The sequence below is a fragment of the Prionailurus bengalensis genome, chromosome A2 (genome assembly GCF_016509475.1).
Source record: "Prionailurus bengalensis isolate Pbe53 chromosome A2, Fcat_Pben_1.1_paternal_pri, whole genome shotgun sequence".
NCBI classification, from domain to species: domain Eukaryota; kingdom Metazoa; phylum Chordata; class Mammalia; order Carnivora; family Felidae; genus Prionailurus; species Prionailurus bengalensis.
This window is the reverse complement of record NC_057348.1, coordinates 117053918-117071850: the sequence shown is the minus strand read 5'-3', so window position 1 is coordinate 117071850 and position 17933 is coordinate 117053918. Positions and strand designations below refer to the sequence as shown.

Sequence of the window (17933 nt, the reverse complement as noted above, 5' to 3'; positions counted from 1 at the left end):
AATCCATTGGGTGCCTTCCGTCCATATTTCCCTGTCTAATCCTGCTGTCACAGGCAAGGCTGGGCAAGATTTGAGAACAGCATGTGCTGTGTTAGCTCCAACACTTAGCATTAGAGTCAAAGAAGCCGAGTTTGGAGGGGACCCGGGGACTGTCTGCACCAGTGAGTGGGGTGACGGGGTGCAAGGACACTGGCCAGGGGTTGCACATGTGTTAACAGGCTACCACTGAGTCCTCTGGGGAAGGCTCCTGAAAATTATGAAATGTGAATAGGCTGTTTGTGCATCTCTCAGTAAATTTCTTTCTCAGATGTTTCCAGCCAGTGCGGCTCGATTGAGAAATGGCTGGGGGAGAACAGAGGATAAAGCCAATGAGCTCAGTGTCTTATAAATCAGCGGCACCGAGCTGAACTGAAACTGTCAAACTGTGGAAAAACCTGCTGCCATACAAGCTTGTGAGTCTTTTCAAAAACAAAACTGAACCCTTGTCTTGCTCTCTAGATGGGAGAGGGCTTAATTAAAGTTCATGGAGGAGTGAGGAGTGGAAAAAGAAATACGGTTTGCTAGGAAAATAAAAAAGAACCAACTCAAGGTAGTACATATGTAACATGTCCCAATTCTGATCTTGGCTCAGGCACAGAATTACAAGTGGGGTCGTGAAAAATAGCTAAGTGCTGTCATTAGTAAATCCTGCCAAGAGGTCCAATAATACTCTCTGCTCCAAAGCCAAACTAACTGAATAACCCTATAGTCACCAATGTCATCATCCCCACTGCATGGATGGGGAAACTGAGGCACAGAAAAGGTAGATACCTTGCCTAAGGTCATAAAGCTACTCAGAAGACTGGTCAACCAAGTTGGCACCAGAATCCCGCTCCCAACCACAATGGCACTGGTCTCTCTTTAGGGACACCGTAGATCTCAGGCTATAACCCGTGCTCTGGACAGTAGGCAGGTCCGATCCTGACAATTCTCATTCTAAGAAAGTCTTGCTCTGCCTTTTCATGCCTCAGATCTATCCAGATTCTGGAGTTGTACCCCTGTTGCTTAATCGTTCCACACTTAAATGTGTCTGAGATTATGTTAGTGCTTTTTTTTTTTTTTAAGTCTTTATAACCAACTGCTTTAAATTCGTAACCAAACAGCTTTAAATTTGTAAGCGCTGGCATTAGGAGGACCCAGTTAGGTTTCCAATAGCAATTGTAAGTCTGCCAGATTGCATTGTCTCCGACGTGTGAAGGGGTCAGGGTCAACCCCTTGTGAACCAGAAAACAAGGCCTGTGCACCCGGCCTGAAGTTGTGTTACCGTTGCCGGGGAAACCATAATTGAATTTCCTGAATTATACACAGTGTGATAGAACGTTGAATAACCATATTTATTTGCCTTCTAGGCCCTGTGGCATCTGTTGTTTAGCTCACAAAGCTCCTATTGACTGAAAGAGGGGGCTGTCGATCCAGAAAGCTGGGATGGGCGCATGAGGCGGTGGGAGCTCCGAGACTCCTGGGTAGGGCCGAGATTTCTTCTCCAGTTCTGCAGTTGCCAGACAAACGGTCTGGTGCAGGGAATCCACCCATACAGCCTGAGGCCCTGGTGTGAAATCAATCCTCCTCTTCTCTGATGCTTTTGCTTCTCAACCTGGGGGAAGAGAGAGGCAGTGTAGGAAGGGGCAGTAAGGAAAAGGAGGGGTAGCGGGATGGAGGCAGAGGGGATGGAAAATTAGAGATAGGTGGTGGAGGAGGCTTGCGAGGCCACAGGTGAGCTCATCTGTGCTGGGGCCACTGCATGGGAGACAACGGCTGGGGACAGGGCGTGACTTAGGGACAGATATACAAGTGGAGGAGACACATTCCAGCCGTCAGAGGTTAACCATGTGGTCAGAGCTCTAGATATCTAAACATATTGTATAAGGTCTACAAGCAAAAAGCCGGGGGGATTAGAGGAAGGGTCCCTTAGCTTTGATGAGCACGCTGGAAAAAGATCTGTGAGTCTGATGACGTTTAGAATGGTACTTAAAAGATGAGTAGGATTTCAGTGGGTGGTGGGCTTCTTGAACTCAGGGAACAGGATAGGTGAAAATCCACGTAAGGGGGTGTAAAACACTTACATGGATCCTGGGTAGTCCCTGAACCCGTCACCCCCCAGCCACCAGCTTCCCCCGCTACTCAATGCCACCACCGAGTTAGCCAACAAATGGTGACTTCTCTGGGGCAGACGAACAGGGAGCAGAGGAAGGAGAAAGGTAAGAGACTCGGACTTGAAACATGGGACACAGAGGCTCAGAGCACCCCCCTTCAGCCACAGTACTGAGTCAGCCTGCTGAGGGTCACAGAGTTTTGCAGCCTGAACTGAAGTCTGGAAAATTCTCCAAGTAGGAATCGTTTCTGGGGTGCCTGGGGGCTTAGTGGGCTGAGTGACCGACTCTTGATTTCAGCTCAGGTGACTATCTCATGGTTCGTGGGATTGAGCCCCAGGTTGGGCTGTGTGCTGACAGCACGGAACCTGCTTGGGATTCTCTCTCTCCCTCTTGCTCTGCCCCTCTCACTCTCTCTCTCAAAATAAATAATTAAAAAAAAAAAGAAATAGTGTCTGACTGAAACAGTGAAGCTTTCTAAGCTGCCATGGTGTGGGGTGTGGAGTGATTTCTTCCCTGCTGCTGGCTTCACTTTGGTGTTTCAGTAAGGAGATAACAGTAGTCATACCTCCAATATTCCAGGCACGCCTCTTCAGACGTGCCAAATTATCTGTTTCCTCTGCCCTGCGGGAGAAGGCTTTTTAGAAATAGTTTCTTCCAAAATAACAAGGTGTAAAAGAAATGACTTTTCTCCCCCTACGTTTAAGTTTTTTAAAAGGAACGTTTCAAGCATTGATAGAAAGTAGAGAGCAGGGCACATGAGCCCACAGGCTCCCATCATCCAGCTTCCGCCGCGAGGGCTGATGGGTTCATCCCTCCACAGGCCCGCTGCGTGCACATCCATGGCCCCTTGCTCCGTCCCCTGGATTATTCTGAAGCAAATACCAGACATCGTATCATTGCATCCATAGATACTCCAGTCCTATCTCGATTAATAGCAGCTTTTTAAAATATGTCATTACAACGTCGTTACCATGCCTGAAAATAACAATCTCTTAATAGGATCACATTTCTGGTCAGTGTTAAAATGTCCCCAGTTGACTCATAAACATTTATTTACTAATAAGCAGGACAAAGCCTTTATACCACATTTGGTTGTTGTGTCTCTTTTAATCTGTGGCTCCCCCTCACCCCTTTTCTCTTTGCAATTTGTTGAAGACACTAGGTGATTGGTGCTGTAGAGCTTGCCGCATTCTGGATTTTTCGACTCCTAATGAAATAACAAATCCAGGCCATGAGAATCAATGGTTGTAAAACTATCAGGTGAGAGGCCAGCAGGAACTTCGAAATGGATGTCCAGGTTGACATCAGACCAATCCTAACAGACCAATCCTAACATCTCACAATAACCTGAGGTTCCCATCGCCTCCTGTGATGAATGCTTACCAAAAATTTCAACTGGAATCCCATTGATCCTTCAGCTCTACCAGTTTGTAGCAAATACAAGGGACAGAAGAATATGGAACAGCACACAATAGGCTTTTTTTTTAAATTTCTATTTTGATGTAGCAAACATTTATTTAAAATTTATGTAATTACTCTGTAATTATCAGGCATTATAGTGTGATGTTTCTCCAAGGATTACTGAGGAGTAGGGTGTATTTATGCCTCACGACAGGAACTCAGATTGCTGTAATGTTTTCTTCTTTTGCTTGCCTTTGTACACTTTAATCTACTTCCTAAGGAGGGCTGACTGTACCGTAATGACTTTTGCGTGCCTCTGTGATCTTCCTGTCTTCCTCCACCCTAGCCCCTCTCCACGAGGTTCTTTCCGTTTCACTGCGGTCCGAGAAACCAAATATCAACTTCTTCAGAATTTATAAAATAAAAGTTCTAAGTGAAAGCTAAGTAAGGGCTCCTATTTGTAAATGCACAAATATTAGTGGATAGAGTTGAGTAATAATCATTAAGTTTTTCAGGTGTTTTTTTTCCTCCTTAATTCTGGATAGCAGAAGCTTTGGGATAAATGAGATGTAACCAGTGTTCTATACTAGTCCCATGGGATAGAAAGTGTGGTCACAGCACCCAACAACAAGCCACAGTGTGCATAGGAAAAATGGCAAAATTCCAAGTTGGAAAAACCCAGCACTGCACACATACATGAAAGTTTGATGAGAATGTCACCTGGATTAGGTCATTAAAGACAAGGAAATGTAACAGCCTTGCTGTCGACATTCCCTTCTTCTCAAAACACCCTCTTCTTTTGGGTTCCATGAGCTAACACTCTCCTAATTTTCTCCTACCTCTGGGGATTCTCCTCCGTCTTTTTCCTGGCTCATCTTCCATTTTACTGACTGTTAAATATTGGAAAAGTTCAAGGCTTGCTCCAGTGTCCTGTTCTTCCCATCCTACAGCCTCCGTCTGTGAGCTTGTCCATGCTTATGGTTTTAATTATTATCTATATGCTGATGACGCTTAAATCTATATATCCAGCCTAGGCTCTCCCCAGAGCTCCCAGCCATAAATCCATTTGCCTATTCAACATCTTGACTTGGCCATCTCACAGCACTTCAAACTCCACGTGGCCAAAAACTGAACTCATACCTTTTCCCTCAAACCCTCACCTCCCCCAGCATTCCTGCTCTCAATAAACAGCACCACCATCCAAAGATGAGCAAGCAGACATTGGCAGCCATCCCTGACACCTCTTTCTCCCTCATTGCCGTATCCACTGCGTCAGTAAGGGTTGTTGATTCTCATTTCCAAATCTGTCCATGCCTCTTCATCTTCACGTTGCCACCATGGTCCAATTTCTCACACTTCCAGTCCTAGATTACTTCCAAAGTCTTCTATTCACACCATGTCTTCTCTGTGTTCAATCTGTTCTGTAGCCACTGTTTTTCAAAATTGTACCAAATGTGCCATTTATAAGTGTATCATCTCCCCAGTGCCTTTAGGATAGACTAAAATCCTTATCATGGCTAACAAGGCCCTGGTATCTGCCTCCTTCACCTTAATTTCCTCATTTCATGACCCCCTTCCCTGTTCTCTAGGATCCAGTCATACTGGTTCATAGGAGTTTGGGCCCCAGGACTTTTGCACAGGTAGTTGCCTCTGGTAGGATTGCTTTCTTCTCTTTTCCTTTTTTACCCAGTACACCCCTATGTGTCTTTCTGAATTCAGCTCTTTTAGAAAGTCTCTATTGGCTGCTGGTTTGTCTCCCCAGTGCCACGTTCACAATCCCTGTTCTTTATGATTGGGACGACCTCACAATTAAAGTAACTGAGGCCCAGAAACATTATGCAACTTGCTTAGGGATCATACTTCCAGATAGTGGCTGTGCTAAAGCACACACTGAAACCCTCTCACTTTAACAGCGGCTGGGTCTGTTGTCAAGTATTAGAGGTCTGTGTCAGGTTTCAGCCTCCAAATGATGTGTAGAAGCTGGAATGAGTTGAGAGAAAAGGAATAAGCTAATTAAAGGGAAGGCAAGTAGGACCTCTGAAGAAAGGTTAAAGGAGACAGGACTGTTTAGTCTAGCCCGATGTAGAGACAGGGGAAACAAGGCAGATTTAAAGTTTTTTAAGTTCAGGAAGGTAGAGAAGGCAACAAAAATATTTGTTTGAATGACCAGAGGGCATGAAAGATTACATTAGGCCGTGCATCTCTGTAGCCAGAGAGGGCTTGGTTTGACAAAGGAAAAGGTGATCGGATTGGAACAAAATGGAGAGTTAGCCCCTCAGTGTCTTTTTGCGGAAATGGTTCAAAGCAGGATCAATAAGCATCTAACTTACCTGGTGGTTTCAGGGTTGACCTACCTCAGGCAGGAAGCTGAACTGGCTGACCTCTGACCTCTGGAGGTTGTTTGGAATGAATGAAGGAAAGAATGAATGTGAAAGGGAGCCTCGCCTTCAGTCACAGGCTAGATCACGTCCCCAACCTGCCTGGGGTGGAAAAAGAAATACTGAGTGGCATATGTCCCCAAGGGCTCCTCAGCTGATCACACTCAGTTGGCCTTATCTGGATCCCAGGTGTTTCCATTTATCTCTGATAAACTGTCAGCCAAGAACCAGCTTTGTGGTGGGAGGTGGGGGGATGAGTGGAGGGGAGGGCGATACCCCAGATGTTTTCCGAGAAGATGGGAGAACGTTATTCTTCAGTACTAATGCATTTCGTCATCCCCTCTGCTTGCAGATGTTAAATTTGGGAACACTTCCAGGTTCCTTTTTCTCTCTTAAAATAAAATTAGTTGTGTATCTTAAACATCCAGGACCCAGTCATCCCCAGGGATGTATCTCTTTTGCATATGGATAAAGCTTTGGGAGTTCAAGAGGATTCTAAGGTTTACCGGCTGTGATCCTTCCAGTCTAAGGAATCCTGTGGGCTGCCTGGGCTGGAAAACAGGACAGATTACAATAATCAGAGGTGACATTTTCTGAATGCTTACTGTGTGCCATGTAAAATCAAATCCCATGGCAACATGGCCAGGGTAGTATTAAAATCCATTTTACAGATGGGTAAGTTGTCCCCGATGTGTGTTGTTTCCCCAAGTTCACAAAACTACTAAGCAGCAGAACCTGTTCAAACCCAGCACTGTGTGACTCCAAATAATAATTGCGACCATTTTAGAGCTTTCTTAGGGGCCCGTCACTCATTAAATCCTATGTGTAGGTGCTATTAGGTCCATTTTGCAGGTGAGGAAACTAAGGCATAGAGGGAGTCCAGTGGTCAAGCTTGCACATCTAGCAAGTGGCAGAATGGAGCGCCAAAGCAAATAACTTGGTTTTGGAATTTGTGTTCTTAACCATGACCTTGTCCTGATTTTCATCCCCTTTTTACACTCCATGGACGGTTAGGGTTGGCTGGATGCAATTTTTTCTCAAACTAGCTGATCTGAGCTTTCGATAGCTTGAGGTAGAACCTCCTCTCCCCGTGTCGTCTTATCTTTCCATTGATTTTCTGCTGTTTGAGCAGTGGCAGGCCCCCCACCCCGGGAGAGTGGCATTGGCTACAGGTGGCAAGGTGGTGGCTCCAGTTCAAGTCTCTCCCCCGGAGTTGGATGTTCCAGAAAGGACACTGTGTTCTGAGGAGCTGTCTCCCTGGCGCGGGCTTTGATCTGGGAAAGGGGGAGCCTCGCTGCAGAGCTGAAGCTGTCTCTCTGCTTTGTTTATGTGAGTGTCCTTCCAGGACTCTGTCTGCGTTTGGGGTGGAAACGCCCTGCCAACAACCACCCCCCGCCCCCCGGCCCTCTGTGCAGCCAGCACACCTCCTGCCTTTTTGATGAGTCCTCTGCCCTGGATTGAGAGCCGTGTCTCGTAGTAGCTTGGAGACTACAAAAGTTTCCCTGGCAGCATGAATGATCTACCACAACGTGCTCTTGCCTTTCGGAGTTGCCCTCCAATTTTTCCAGGCCCGATTCTGTAAATCATTTCATCTCGCACAAAGACCCAGCTGGGAGCGTTGGTGATCTCAAAGGGGAGGGTTATTTAAAGCTCCATTTAAGAATCTATCCTCCCTTCAACAGATTAACGCAGCTCAAATCTGTGACCAAACGTGTTTTTCTGTGCATATGCCAATGCGCAGGTAGCTCTGGGGCCTTTGAGAGGAAGTAGGATGTGCCTCTACTCCGGGCGACTTTGGAAAAAGTGACTTCTCTGTGTATTGACAACTAATTTATCATTGGAAGCACGTAAGGTTTTACTCTATGCAAGTGCTCATCGGGTGGCTGGTGGTGGAGGGCGGGATGAAGTGGGGAAAACTGAAATGTTTTGAAAGAGACAAGTAAGCCTCAAAAGGTCATTTAGACTGTCCTCTTGGCTTCTGTCATCCCAAGAAGATGGAAATCTATTGTGGTTTTCAAGGTAGATTAAGGTTAAATAGCTCACAGAATTGGAAGAGTGTTTGGGGTCACTATCTGAAGTCTTTTGCGTCATAATTTATCCTCACTTGCCTTTATTCCAACACTGAGAAAACTGGTTGAAGGCAGATTGTAACGGAGAAGGTCCAATAACCGCGAGCTGGTGAATGTTCCGTCAGAGAGGAGGCTTCTTTAACATCTCTGATCTTCTGTCACCTGTTGACAAAACAGTTGCCCGCATGCAGGGACCATATGCTTTTGAAACGAACATTCCTGAATGTTGAATATTAGAAGTTCTCTTGCTGGTTTTTGGAGTAAAGGCAGGACTGCCTCCTGATAACTCACTTGGAATAGAAAACCAAACTTGCTTTTCAGAGTTAGAGCGCATGCAGTTCAGTGAAGCAATGCGTTTAAGAAAAATGTAACAAAACATTTCTGTTGAAACTTTTTTCCTTAAGATAGGAAACTCCATCCAGCGACAATCCAGGAATGGAATTTTGTAAATTGTTTAGTAGAATTATGATGACAAAAGCCTCTCACAAGATGATGTAAGCAGATGAGAGTGGGAGGGAGAAAGGAAGAGCTGATAACCTGTTCAGCATCACAAAAATGTTATTTTGTTTAAATCTCACAGAAGCTTCTCTCCTTTTCACAGATGAGGAAACAGACACTGAGAGATTGAGAGTAAACCTTTCCAAGGTACAATTAATCTGTGCCTGAGCTTGTAAAGGAATCACGGCTTTCAAACTCTGAGACAGGTGCTCCTTCAATGCACCAGGCTGCCTCACCTACTGCCTACGAGAAAGCATCGTGGAGGGCACCCCATCTGCCTCTTTGCAGTGACTCTCAGGGGTGAGACAGAGCTGCCTCATGACCAAGGCAATACTGTCACACCGGGGAGAGGAAGTAGGAAGTAGGAAGTAGACAGGGACTTCCATTAGGCTGTTCGGGGCCACTATTCCAGCTCAGCTGTTCTCTGGCTGCCTGACTTGGGGCAAATTACTGAAACTCTTTGTATCACAGTTTGACCCAATCTGTATAAAAAGGGAGTAATACTCCTGCCCAACTCATAGGGTTTTGTGAGTAATTAAATGAAATGGAAAATGCTTCACCCAGTGTCTGGAAAAAAAAAATGCTCACCAAGTCTATATAGTTTCTGATTCTATTTGGAGCTTACATTACGTATAGTTATTAATTTCTTTATCATGAAACCACCCACAGTGAAACATGGAGATTCTTATGAAAGGCAAAAGTCAACACTTGTGAGAGCGATTAGATATACCAAAGAAGCAGCAGAAAATCCTAGAGAGCATCATAAAATGGCTGGCCATACTTGTTTTCCAAGCAAAATAGAAATTCAAAATTAAGGAGCAAGGCTAGAACAAAGGTGAAAATTATAAGGAATTACAGGGAAGGCCAGTTCCCCGTAATAACCAGTAACCCAAGAGCCATTAAGGAGAAGGAACCAGACTAATGCTTTTGTTACAGGTAAATTCCATCAGTGCCATTACCACCCGTGTAGTTTCTAAAAAGGCGAATTAAAAAAAAAAGACTCAATTTTGTTAAAAATTAGGTGTAGTGTAGTCTCCAAAGTGAGCTATGAAATACTGCCCTAAGCCAGAAAAAATGTTAGCCATCTTGCAAGGGTATTCTTTAAATTAAAAAAAAAATTTTTTTTTAATCTTTATTTATTTTTGAGAGAGAGACAGTGTGTGAACAGGGGAGGAGCAGAGAGAGAGGGAGACACAGAATCTGAAGCAGGCTCCAGGCTGTGAGCTGTCAACACAGAGCCTGGCACAGGGCTCGAACTCACTAACCGTGAGATCATGACCTGAGCCAAAGTTGGACACCTAACTGACTGAGTCACCCAGGTGCCCCATGGGTATTCTTTTTTTTTTTAATTTTTTTTTTACATTTATTTATTTTTGAGAGACAGAGCACAAGTGGGGGAGGGGCAGAGAGAGAAGGAGACACAGAATCCGAAGCAGGCTCCAGGCTCTGAGCAAGCAGTCAGCACAGAGCCTGATGTGGGGCTCGAACCCATGAACCATGAGATCATGACCTGAGCTGAAGTCGGACGCTCAACTGACTGAGCCACCTAGGTGCCCCTCCCTATGGGTATTCTCAAAAAAAAAAAAAAAAAAAAAAAAAATTAAATAAGTCAGTTTCTTCTTATTTATTTATTTATTTATTTTTACATTGGACATTTTGAATTTTCCATTATGTGAAGGGTCTAAAGTCTTTTGCCAAGAGCAATGAGATTTGTGGGTAGGAAAAAAAAGCTCACAAAACACCCCTTTGTCTATCAATTCCATTAATTTCTATACAATTAGAATACGTATTAGTTTTCCCTGCACCAATAGAAAACACGCTGGTGGGGGGAATCCATTCTGGATATGTCAAAACAGTACCTTTGTCAAACAACTCAGCCAAGGTAAAATTTCTCCTTAAAACAGAAGCTTATTTTTTTTTCCTCCTAGATTTTCCTTAAGGGGGTTGAGCTTCTGATTATTCCCTCTACAACCCTGCATTTCGGGGCCATTTTCTTCTGCATTTCACCTTGGTGGTGATATCATCCCTGTCTGTATCAGGGGAAGGGAGGGATTAATGAAAATAAAGGTCAGCCCTTCCCTATCTCCTTTGGGGCCATGTCGTCTTAGTTTTGATCATTTCCCCCAAATTAAGATTTCTGTATAAACCCCTCATGTGTGTGTTTGGCTGGCAGTTTTATGGCTGACCAAATTTTGCACTGGCCAGTGTTCTGGTTGGCTGAATGTTTACACAGGCTGTTAATCAGATGGGGAGGGAGGAGTGGATGTGGGGACTGTCTGTGAGCCGGAGTGGTCCTGTTTGCTGTCGTGTGCAAGGGCCTGCACTTTGTTACTACAAATTACATAATGACATGTTACATTTCAAAGTGTATTTTTACTTCAGGGAAAATTAAACCAATAAACAAACAACTCTGGTGGAAAAAAAAAAAAAAAGAGGAAAAAAAATGAGATCCCTGGTTTCCAGATCTTCCTCTTCCAAAAGGTTCTTAATTAAATTGTAGCTATAAACAAATCTTTGTTTTATTGAAAAGAGAGCAATTGCATATAAAAGCTATTTTTGAAAATTAGGATTCGAGCGTTTGCTGGACTAGGGTCTGGCCCATGTTATGTGTTTTATGATCTGTCCAAAATGAAAAGGCAGGCTCGTGTAGTGATGGTAGGTTTTCTATTTTTGATTGCTAATCCCTCTCAAATGTTGCTCCTGCCCTGCTTGAAAGGAGTATGTAAACACAGGAATTCTCCTAGTTTTTCCAGGTACTGAATCAAGCAAAGCTGCTTAGCGTAAGGATGAACTTGTCGACTCTGGATTCTTTTTTTTTTTTTTTCCAACATTTATTTATTTTTGGGACAGAGAGAGACAGAGCACGAACGGGGGAGGGGCAGAGAGAGAGGGAGACACAGAATCGGAAACAGGCTCCAGGCTCTGAGCCATCAGCCCAGAGCCCGACGCGGGGCTCGAACTCACGGACCGCGAGATCGTGACCTGGCTGAAGTCGGACGCTTAACCGACTGCGCCACCCAGGCGCCCCTCGACTCTGGATTCTTGGTCACGCGGCAAATCAGGTGTATTCAGCAGCACACTATCTACGTTTTAGCAACTTTGCAGCAGTTAAAAAAAAAAAAAAATCAACCCCTCTAAATCAACTTCCAAGCCTTTCACTCACACCTACAAATTCAAGATGAGTTTTTTTTTCTGTAAGCTATTGAAATCAGAATGTGCCCTGGATCCAAGGTTATGGTGATAGCCCTTCTGGGTAATAGTCATGTGCATACGTGGTTCAATTCTGCATTTATAGGTTCCCCACCGCCACCCCCACCCCGCCCCGCCCCGCTACCCGAAAGTAGCACGTTCCTGTGAAACTCTTTATAAGCTGAAATGGCATAAAGCGAATAAGCAATTACCATTAATTTATATGAAAAATTTTTTGAGCATTCCCAGACCCAAAATATAACCTCTCTTAGGCTTTTCTGATACCTTGGGACACATCTTGCTAACTATACACAAAATAAATCAAGAGAAAGCACAGATGCTCACAGACACAGTTCAAAGCTGTGGCGGCTTGCTGCTGAGATGCTGAGTGTGCTTCTCAGGAAGGAGTTTGGTGGGACCGTTCTCGCTGCTGGGGGTGCACGCCGCCTCTGTTTCTAGCTCCCAGCAAAACCAGCACTGAATGCTATTTTTGCTCCCCTCCTGCCTTTTTTAAAAAATAAAAGTGAAAATCCTCTTTGGATTTTTTCAGTTAGTGACGACAGGTACTAATGTAGGTCTTTTGTTAAAGTAACGTAGTGTAATGTAAACTTTCGAAAAGTGGGGGGTACTTGCATGTGCTGGTTCCAACACTTTTCTTCAGAATAAACTACGTTATCAAAAGAGAATGTGTCCTCACTGTCTTTCCGCCGGTTATGTGGACTACTGAGAATAAAGACACGTATTAAACTGCATGGTAAGTGAATTATTTCACCAAATCAATCTCGCCCACATCTGCTGTTATCCGAACCATCTGACCCGGAATTCACTGGGTTTGTTCAGGTGTTTGGCTGCTACTAGGAATTGCCACAGCCCGGTAAGTGGCTGCATGAATTGTCCCTTTTATATTTTAACCATATTCCACGAGGCTTACATGTCTTAGGCGAAATTACGATGTGATTTAGGATAATTTATCAGTACAATCCACAACATGAGAAATCACAAAAGCAGCTGAGAAGAACTGTCTACATCTTCCTACTGAGTTTGTTTATTCTTAAACTCAGGATGTTTAAAAAGAGAATTTTTCTCCTCAAATCTTAGAGACAATAATGGGGTTTTGAACCTTACAATTAAAATTTCAGATTTTTCAATGACTGAAAAAACTTAGGAAGAAGAAAGGATAGCAAAATAAAGGGCAGATACATAGTGTAGGTTTTTGTTTTTGTTTTTTTTGATAAAAGGAAACCATTTTAGGCAATGCTATTTGGTAACAGTAGCCATGTAAATGCGCGGCACCCTGTTTTATTTTGTGGCCAAAAAAATACACTTTCCTCTGTCTCATCTTGGATCCTTGACAGTTCCATGTGAATAATCAATTTAGATTAATACTTATGAAGGTTCTCAACCCCTGAAACAGACCGACCATCGGCCATTCAAGTAGTTTTGTTTTTGACTTCAGGCGTCTTAGCGCGAGGACTGCTGTCTGGGGGCATTCTACTGGGGTTTGGCCTTGACTTTAGAGCTGCAGAAAAGACCAGATTTTTCACTACTGTCACCAAACAGCCAAGGGAAGTGAAGAGTCAGATATTAATCCAGGGCTTTCATCCTGTGAATGACTAATCCAGTAAGAAAGAAGATTTTGAGCCAAGCAGTAATCTATCAATGGACCAATAATCCACAGTGTGCCTGTGAATGGGTTAGATGCTTTCATCTTGGTTTTTGGCTTAGCTAGCATTTGACGTGGTAGATGGGAGGGGAAGTCACATCATAGCTTGTTGAATGAATGAGTGAAAATGGGTAATGTAACAATAATAATAATAATGAGGTCCTTTCCTCTCATTTTTTGATAGGACACCATTAATTTACCCATGGTGACAACTACTCTCTTCTGCCTGTTTTGCCTTCCATGTCATGGTTTGCATCAAGGCTCCAGGGGAAGCTCACCATCAGCACCACAGATACCCTGCACAAAGCCAGACACGGGAAAGAGAGAGGCTTAAGGTAGAAGGAAGGGTGAAAGTTCAACTTTCAGACGGCAGTTCGGCTGTAGACAACAGAATGAGAAAGTGGTGGCCTTGTTGTTTCTTTCACCTTCAACTTCGAATTTAAATCCTGCAATGTATCTGCTTCTGTTTCTATCAATCTGTCTCTGGATCACTGATCATCCATCCACCTATCTATCTGTCATTTATCTCTCTCTCTCTAACAAATCTATCACCTGTCATTTATCAATCATCTATCTATCATCTATCAGCTATTTCCTATTTTTCTATCTATTCCTTCATTTCTCTCCCCTTCTCCTTTTTTCCTTTTCAAAAATAAAACTGGTACTAATGCAGAAGTCTGAAATTAGACCTTAAAAGCTATCACTACTCTTATTTTCAAGGAGTGGAGTTTTTTCTAACTTGTCTGGCTTTAACTTTCCTATTCTCTTCTGACATTTGTCCTTATTGCTACGTGTCAGAGAACCTCTTTGAAAATTCTTCTGTTTAACGGGGTTCAGGGAAATAAAAATCTACTTTAAAAAAGATAAAATGAAGCTGATATGGACTTGGTAAGTAATTTCTGTGGAGGTCCATTTTCATATGCATGCAAATCTGTCTAAATGCTATTTCAAATTTTAAATCATGTGCACATAAAACTCATAAAACTCATTTATGTGTTTTTAAATGCTGTTTAAAATTTTAAAGTATATACACACACACAGAGCTTAACATGCATTATAATAGCATGCAACCTGAAAAATAAGTTTGAAAACTGAACTGGCTTTGCAATGCAGCAATAGACTAATCAAGTATCATTTTATATAATGTATATGCCTCTGAGTGCAGCATGCAAATATGCTATTTAGAATATTTTCCTGATTGAATGAACAAGCCCACAGGTTCACCGTTTTATATTTGTTCTCTTAAAAACATGAAACTCATTTTGAAAATGCTGGTTTAAATGGGCGTTATTAAGTCTTTATCAGTTCTGAGCATTTCAGCCTTTTGCATCCAGAAATTTCTCAATCTGACAGAATAAGAAATGCATTTACATGGCCTAAGCTCTTAAATTGTCCCTTTCAATTAATGCCCCATCATGGAGCAATCTGGAAACCATTACTCAGTAACTCTTCATTATAATTGCTTGCAGCTGAGTATCCAGCCCTTGGTAATATAAGAATAAAAGAAAACTCAGTTAGTAACAAGTGCAATTGATTCCATTCAGAATTCCCCTGGTGCTTTGCCATGTTTGGCCTGCTTGAGAGGAAACACGAGGGTTTGGATTTTTTTTTTTTTTTTCCTTTTGGGGCCAGGAAATGAATTGGCAGACATAAGATGGTTTGTGTGGGGCTTGCCTTCATTTTTCAGCTGGTCCTAGTTAAAAATGAGACGATGGGGCTCCTGCCTTCTCCCCCACTGGCTACATTTTTTGTTGTTGTTGTTGGGTTTTTTTTGTTGTTGTTGTTTTAGGAGGGCTTTTCTGGTAATAGATAAGACTACAAAACGTCAATTTGCTGCAAACTAACAGCATCCAGAAACTGTCACCTTCTGTGGCCACAGCCGATCTTGGGTCTTATTTCTCCTAAGGAGGCGGTTTTAGAATTTGATTCACTCCTACCTTGATCTTGCCTTTATGACAGCAAAGTCCCTGGTGCATTTTGTACAGGTGGGGAGTGTTTATGTGTTTGGAGGCTATCCATCACCAACTCCAGAAACGTAAAGATCTAAAATTATGATAGATGAAAATGTGAAAATGTGATATGGTAAACTCACCACCACCACCCCCCCTCCCCCGCCACAACCCCTCATTCTCTGTGTAAATCAGGAACTTGGCTTTTAAAAATGGTGGAGGGAAATATTCTTATCACTCATTCCCCTCAGAGACCACGCAGCTCAGCACTGACACCACACTGGCACCTAGCACCCGTGTCCCATTGCACTCAGCACCAGTGACCATGGGGACAGTCAGTTCATAACATCCTACCTCCCTTCTCCCCTATAGATGATTGAGGCCAGGGGACAAACGTGCCCTACTTCATGAATTTAATTTATGTAAATTATAAAATACATTTTATTACAAAAAATTGATGCTCGGCATAAAAAAGTGGAACCCAATAAACTAACTGCTCTTAGTTAATTTCCATTGTTTGGTTTCATAATAGTAGGGGGAAAAAGGTCTCTATGAAGTTAAATGGCATTTCATTTTGATTTGCTGTAGGAAGAAACTTGTAAAATCTTCCATGACTAGGGAAAATTGCTATAAATATTTTAGTGTCTTTCTTGTATTTTTTTCTATGCATTTATTTTTTTAAGGGGAGGTTGGTTTTTTTACATGGGTGTAATGATTCTGTGTTTTCTACCCTGTTGTAAACTTAAAAACAAATTTGCTGTTATTGTAATTACTAATTACAAATTTGGAAAGCCTACATGGTGGGGGTGGGGAGGGGGGGCGTTAAACTAGAGACAAGCACTTTCATAGTGACCTCAAGCAAAAAGAACAAAAGTAAGAGCAGAATTCTCCCTGACCTTTAGAGGATCCAGGATCTCAAATTCACAGAACCAGGAATGCCATCTTTCCCAGACTCTCAAGCTCCACCGTGATTAGAAGGAACTGCAAACAAGCCTTCAGGGAGAACGTTTTTTCCATTGAGAATTAAATAAAAATGAATACTCAGAGGCAGGTTTCATGAGGGCGGGGAGAATTGGATTATTTTGTGTGTGCCTGATTTCACATTTCTCTAAGAGACATAAGACAATCAACTGAGTATCTTGAATTTATGATAATTAAACATCATCAATTTCTCTGGTAGTATTTAAAATTTTTCTGTAGTTCCATTTCCTTTATTTTTTATTTTTTTTACCGTTTATTTATTTTTGAGAGACAGAGAGAGACAGAGCACGAACAGGAGAGGGGCAGAGAAAGGGAGGCACAGAATCCGAAGCAGGCTCCAGGGCCTGATGTGAGGCTCGAACCCACAAACTGTGAGATCATGCCCTCTCGGATGCTTCACCGACTGAGCCACCCAGGGGCCCCTCTCTCGTTCCATTTCTTTAGTAAGAAATGTGGCCTATTAAAAACTGGATTCATTGAGGCAAACCATAAGAGACTCTTAAATACAGAGAACAAACTGAGGGTTAATGGGGGGGGGGGAGGAGAAAATGGGGGATGGGCATTGAGGAGGGCATTTGTTGGGAAGAGCCCTGGGTGTTGTATGTAAGCGATGAAGCATAGGAATCTACTCCTGAAGCCAAGAGCACCCTGTATACACTGTATGTTAGCTAACTTGACAATAAACTATATTTAAAAAAAAAAAAAGTCTTTAATTTCGTAGATAAAAAATACGTGATAATGAAATCAGCTGATGTCCAATGACTTTGTGCAGTGACTGTGAATTCAGGTCAACTACTTATATTAATGGTTCCTGACCTAGGAGGGTGTTGGTAGGATGGGGGTATAGTCCGTTTCCAAAGAAGACGTGTCTAGTAGCTTATGCTTCTATGTTTGAAATAATTAATCCCCAAAGTCCAAACTTCATACACTGGTCTGGCTCAGAGCTCCAGCCAAATGGGCGTATAGCTACTCGCCTGTCTACTGGTTTTTACTGGTGAAAGTCTTATACCTCTTTCATGGGAACTGGTCACGGATAGGTTCTGTTCCTTCATAAACCAGACAGCCCTGTCTGCTCCATTCTCGAGACTGTTTACAGGACTTTGGCTTTGTTTCAGGTTTTCAGCACCTTTATTCAAATCCTCTCTCCCTTCCCTGCGGAGGTAGTATTTAAGCAATTCTCCCTTTTCCAATCAATCAGCAGATCTTTCTTGAGGTCTAATTGAGTGGAATATTCCACCCCTGCCCAAGGCTGCTAATTAGTACTATTTGTGGCCTGGCTTCCCCAGACCAAAATCTTGGATGTAATCCACTCCCCTCCCCCGCACTTTTTATTTTAAACTGTGGTAAAATGCACATAACATAAAATTACCATTTTAATCATTTTTAAGTGTATAGGTCAGTGGCATTAACTACATTCATGTTGCCTCATGGCTTGTTACGATCTTCTCTTTTCATTGAAAATGATATCTAGTAATGTTGAGTGATTTAAAATGCTGAGAAAAGATCATATTTTGTTTTTAGAGGAGGTGAGACACAAAAAGACCTGTACTCCCACTACTTACTGTAGAATGAATTTATTTTGCTTATCTGTATTTCCTGTGATAAGTTCTACAGTCAAATACTCTACCAAATCTAATGGTAAATTCTGAATGTGGATTGTTTTATTTTGCACA

The 17933-nt window shown here is 42.7% G+C and overlaps 2 long non-coding RNA genes across 2 annotated transcripts; one reads left to right on the top strand and one right to left on the bottom strand.

Moving 5' to 3' along the window:
* Window positions 1-1354: 1354 nt before the first annotated feature.
* On the bottom strand, window positions 1355-6266 carry LOC122486454. The gene is made up of 2 exons (XR_006298163.1): window positions 5888-6266; window positions 1355-1633 (listed from the first exon to the last, which is right to left on the bottom strand). It is a non-coding gene; the product is annotated as an uncharacterized LOC122486454 (long non-coding RNA).
* Window positions 6267-7340: 1074 nt separating this feature from the next.
* Window positions 7341-15737, top strand: LOC122488015. The gene is made up of 3 exons (XR_006298530.1): window positions 7341-7758; window positions 8582-8778; window positions 13515-15737. It is a non-coding gene; the product is annotated as an uncharacterized LOC122488015 (long non-coding RNA).
* The last annotated feature ends 2196 nt before the right edge of the window (window positions 15738-17933 follow it).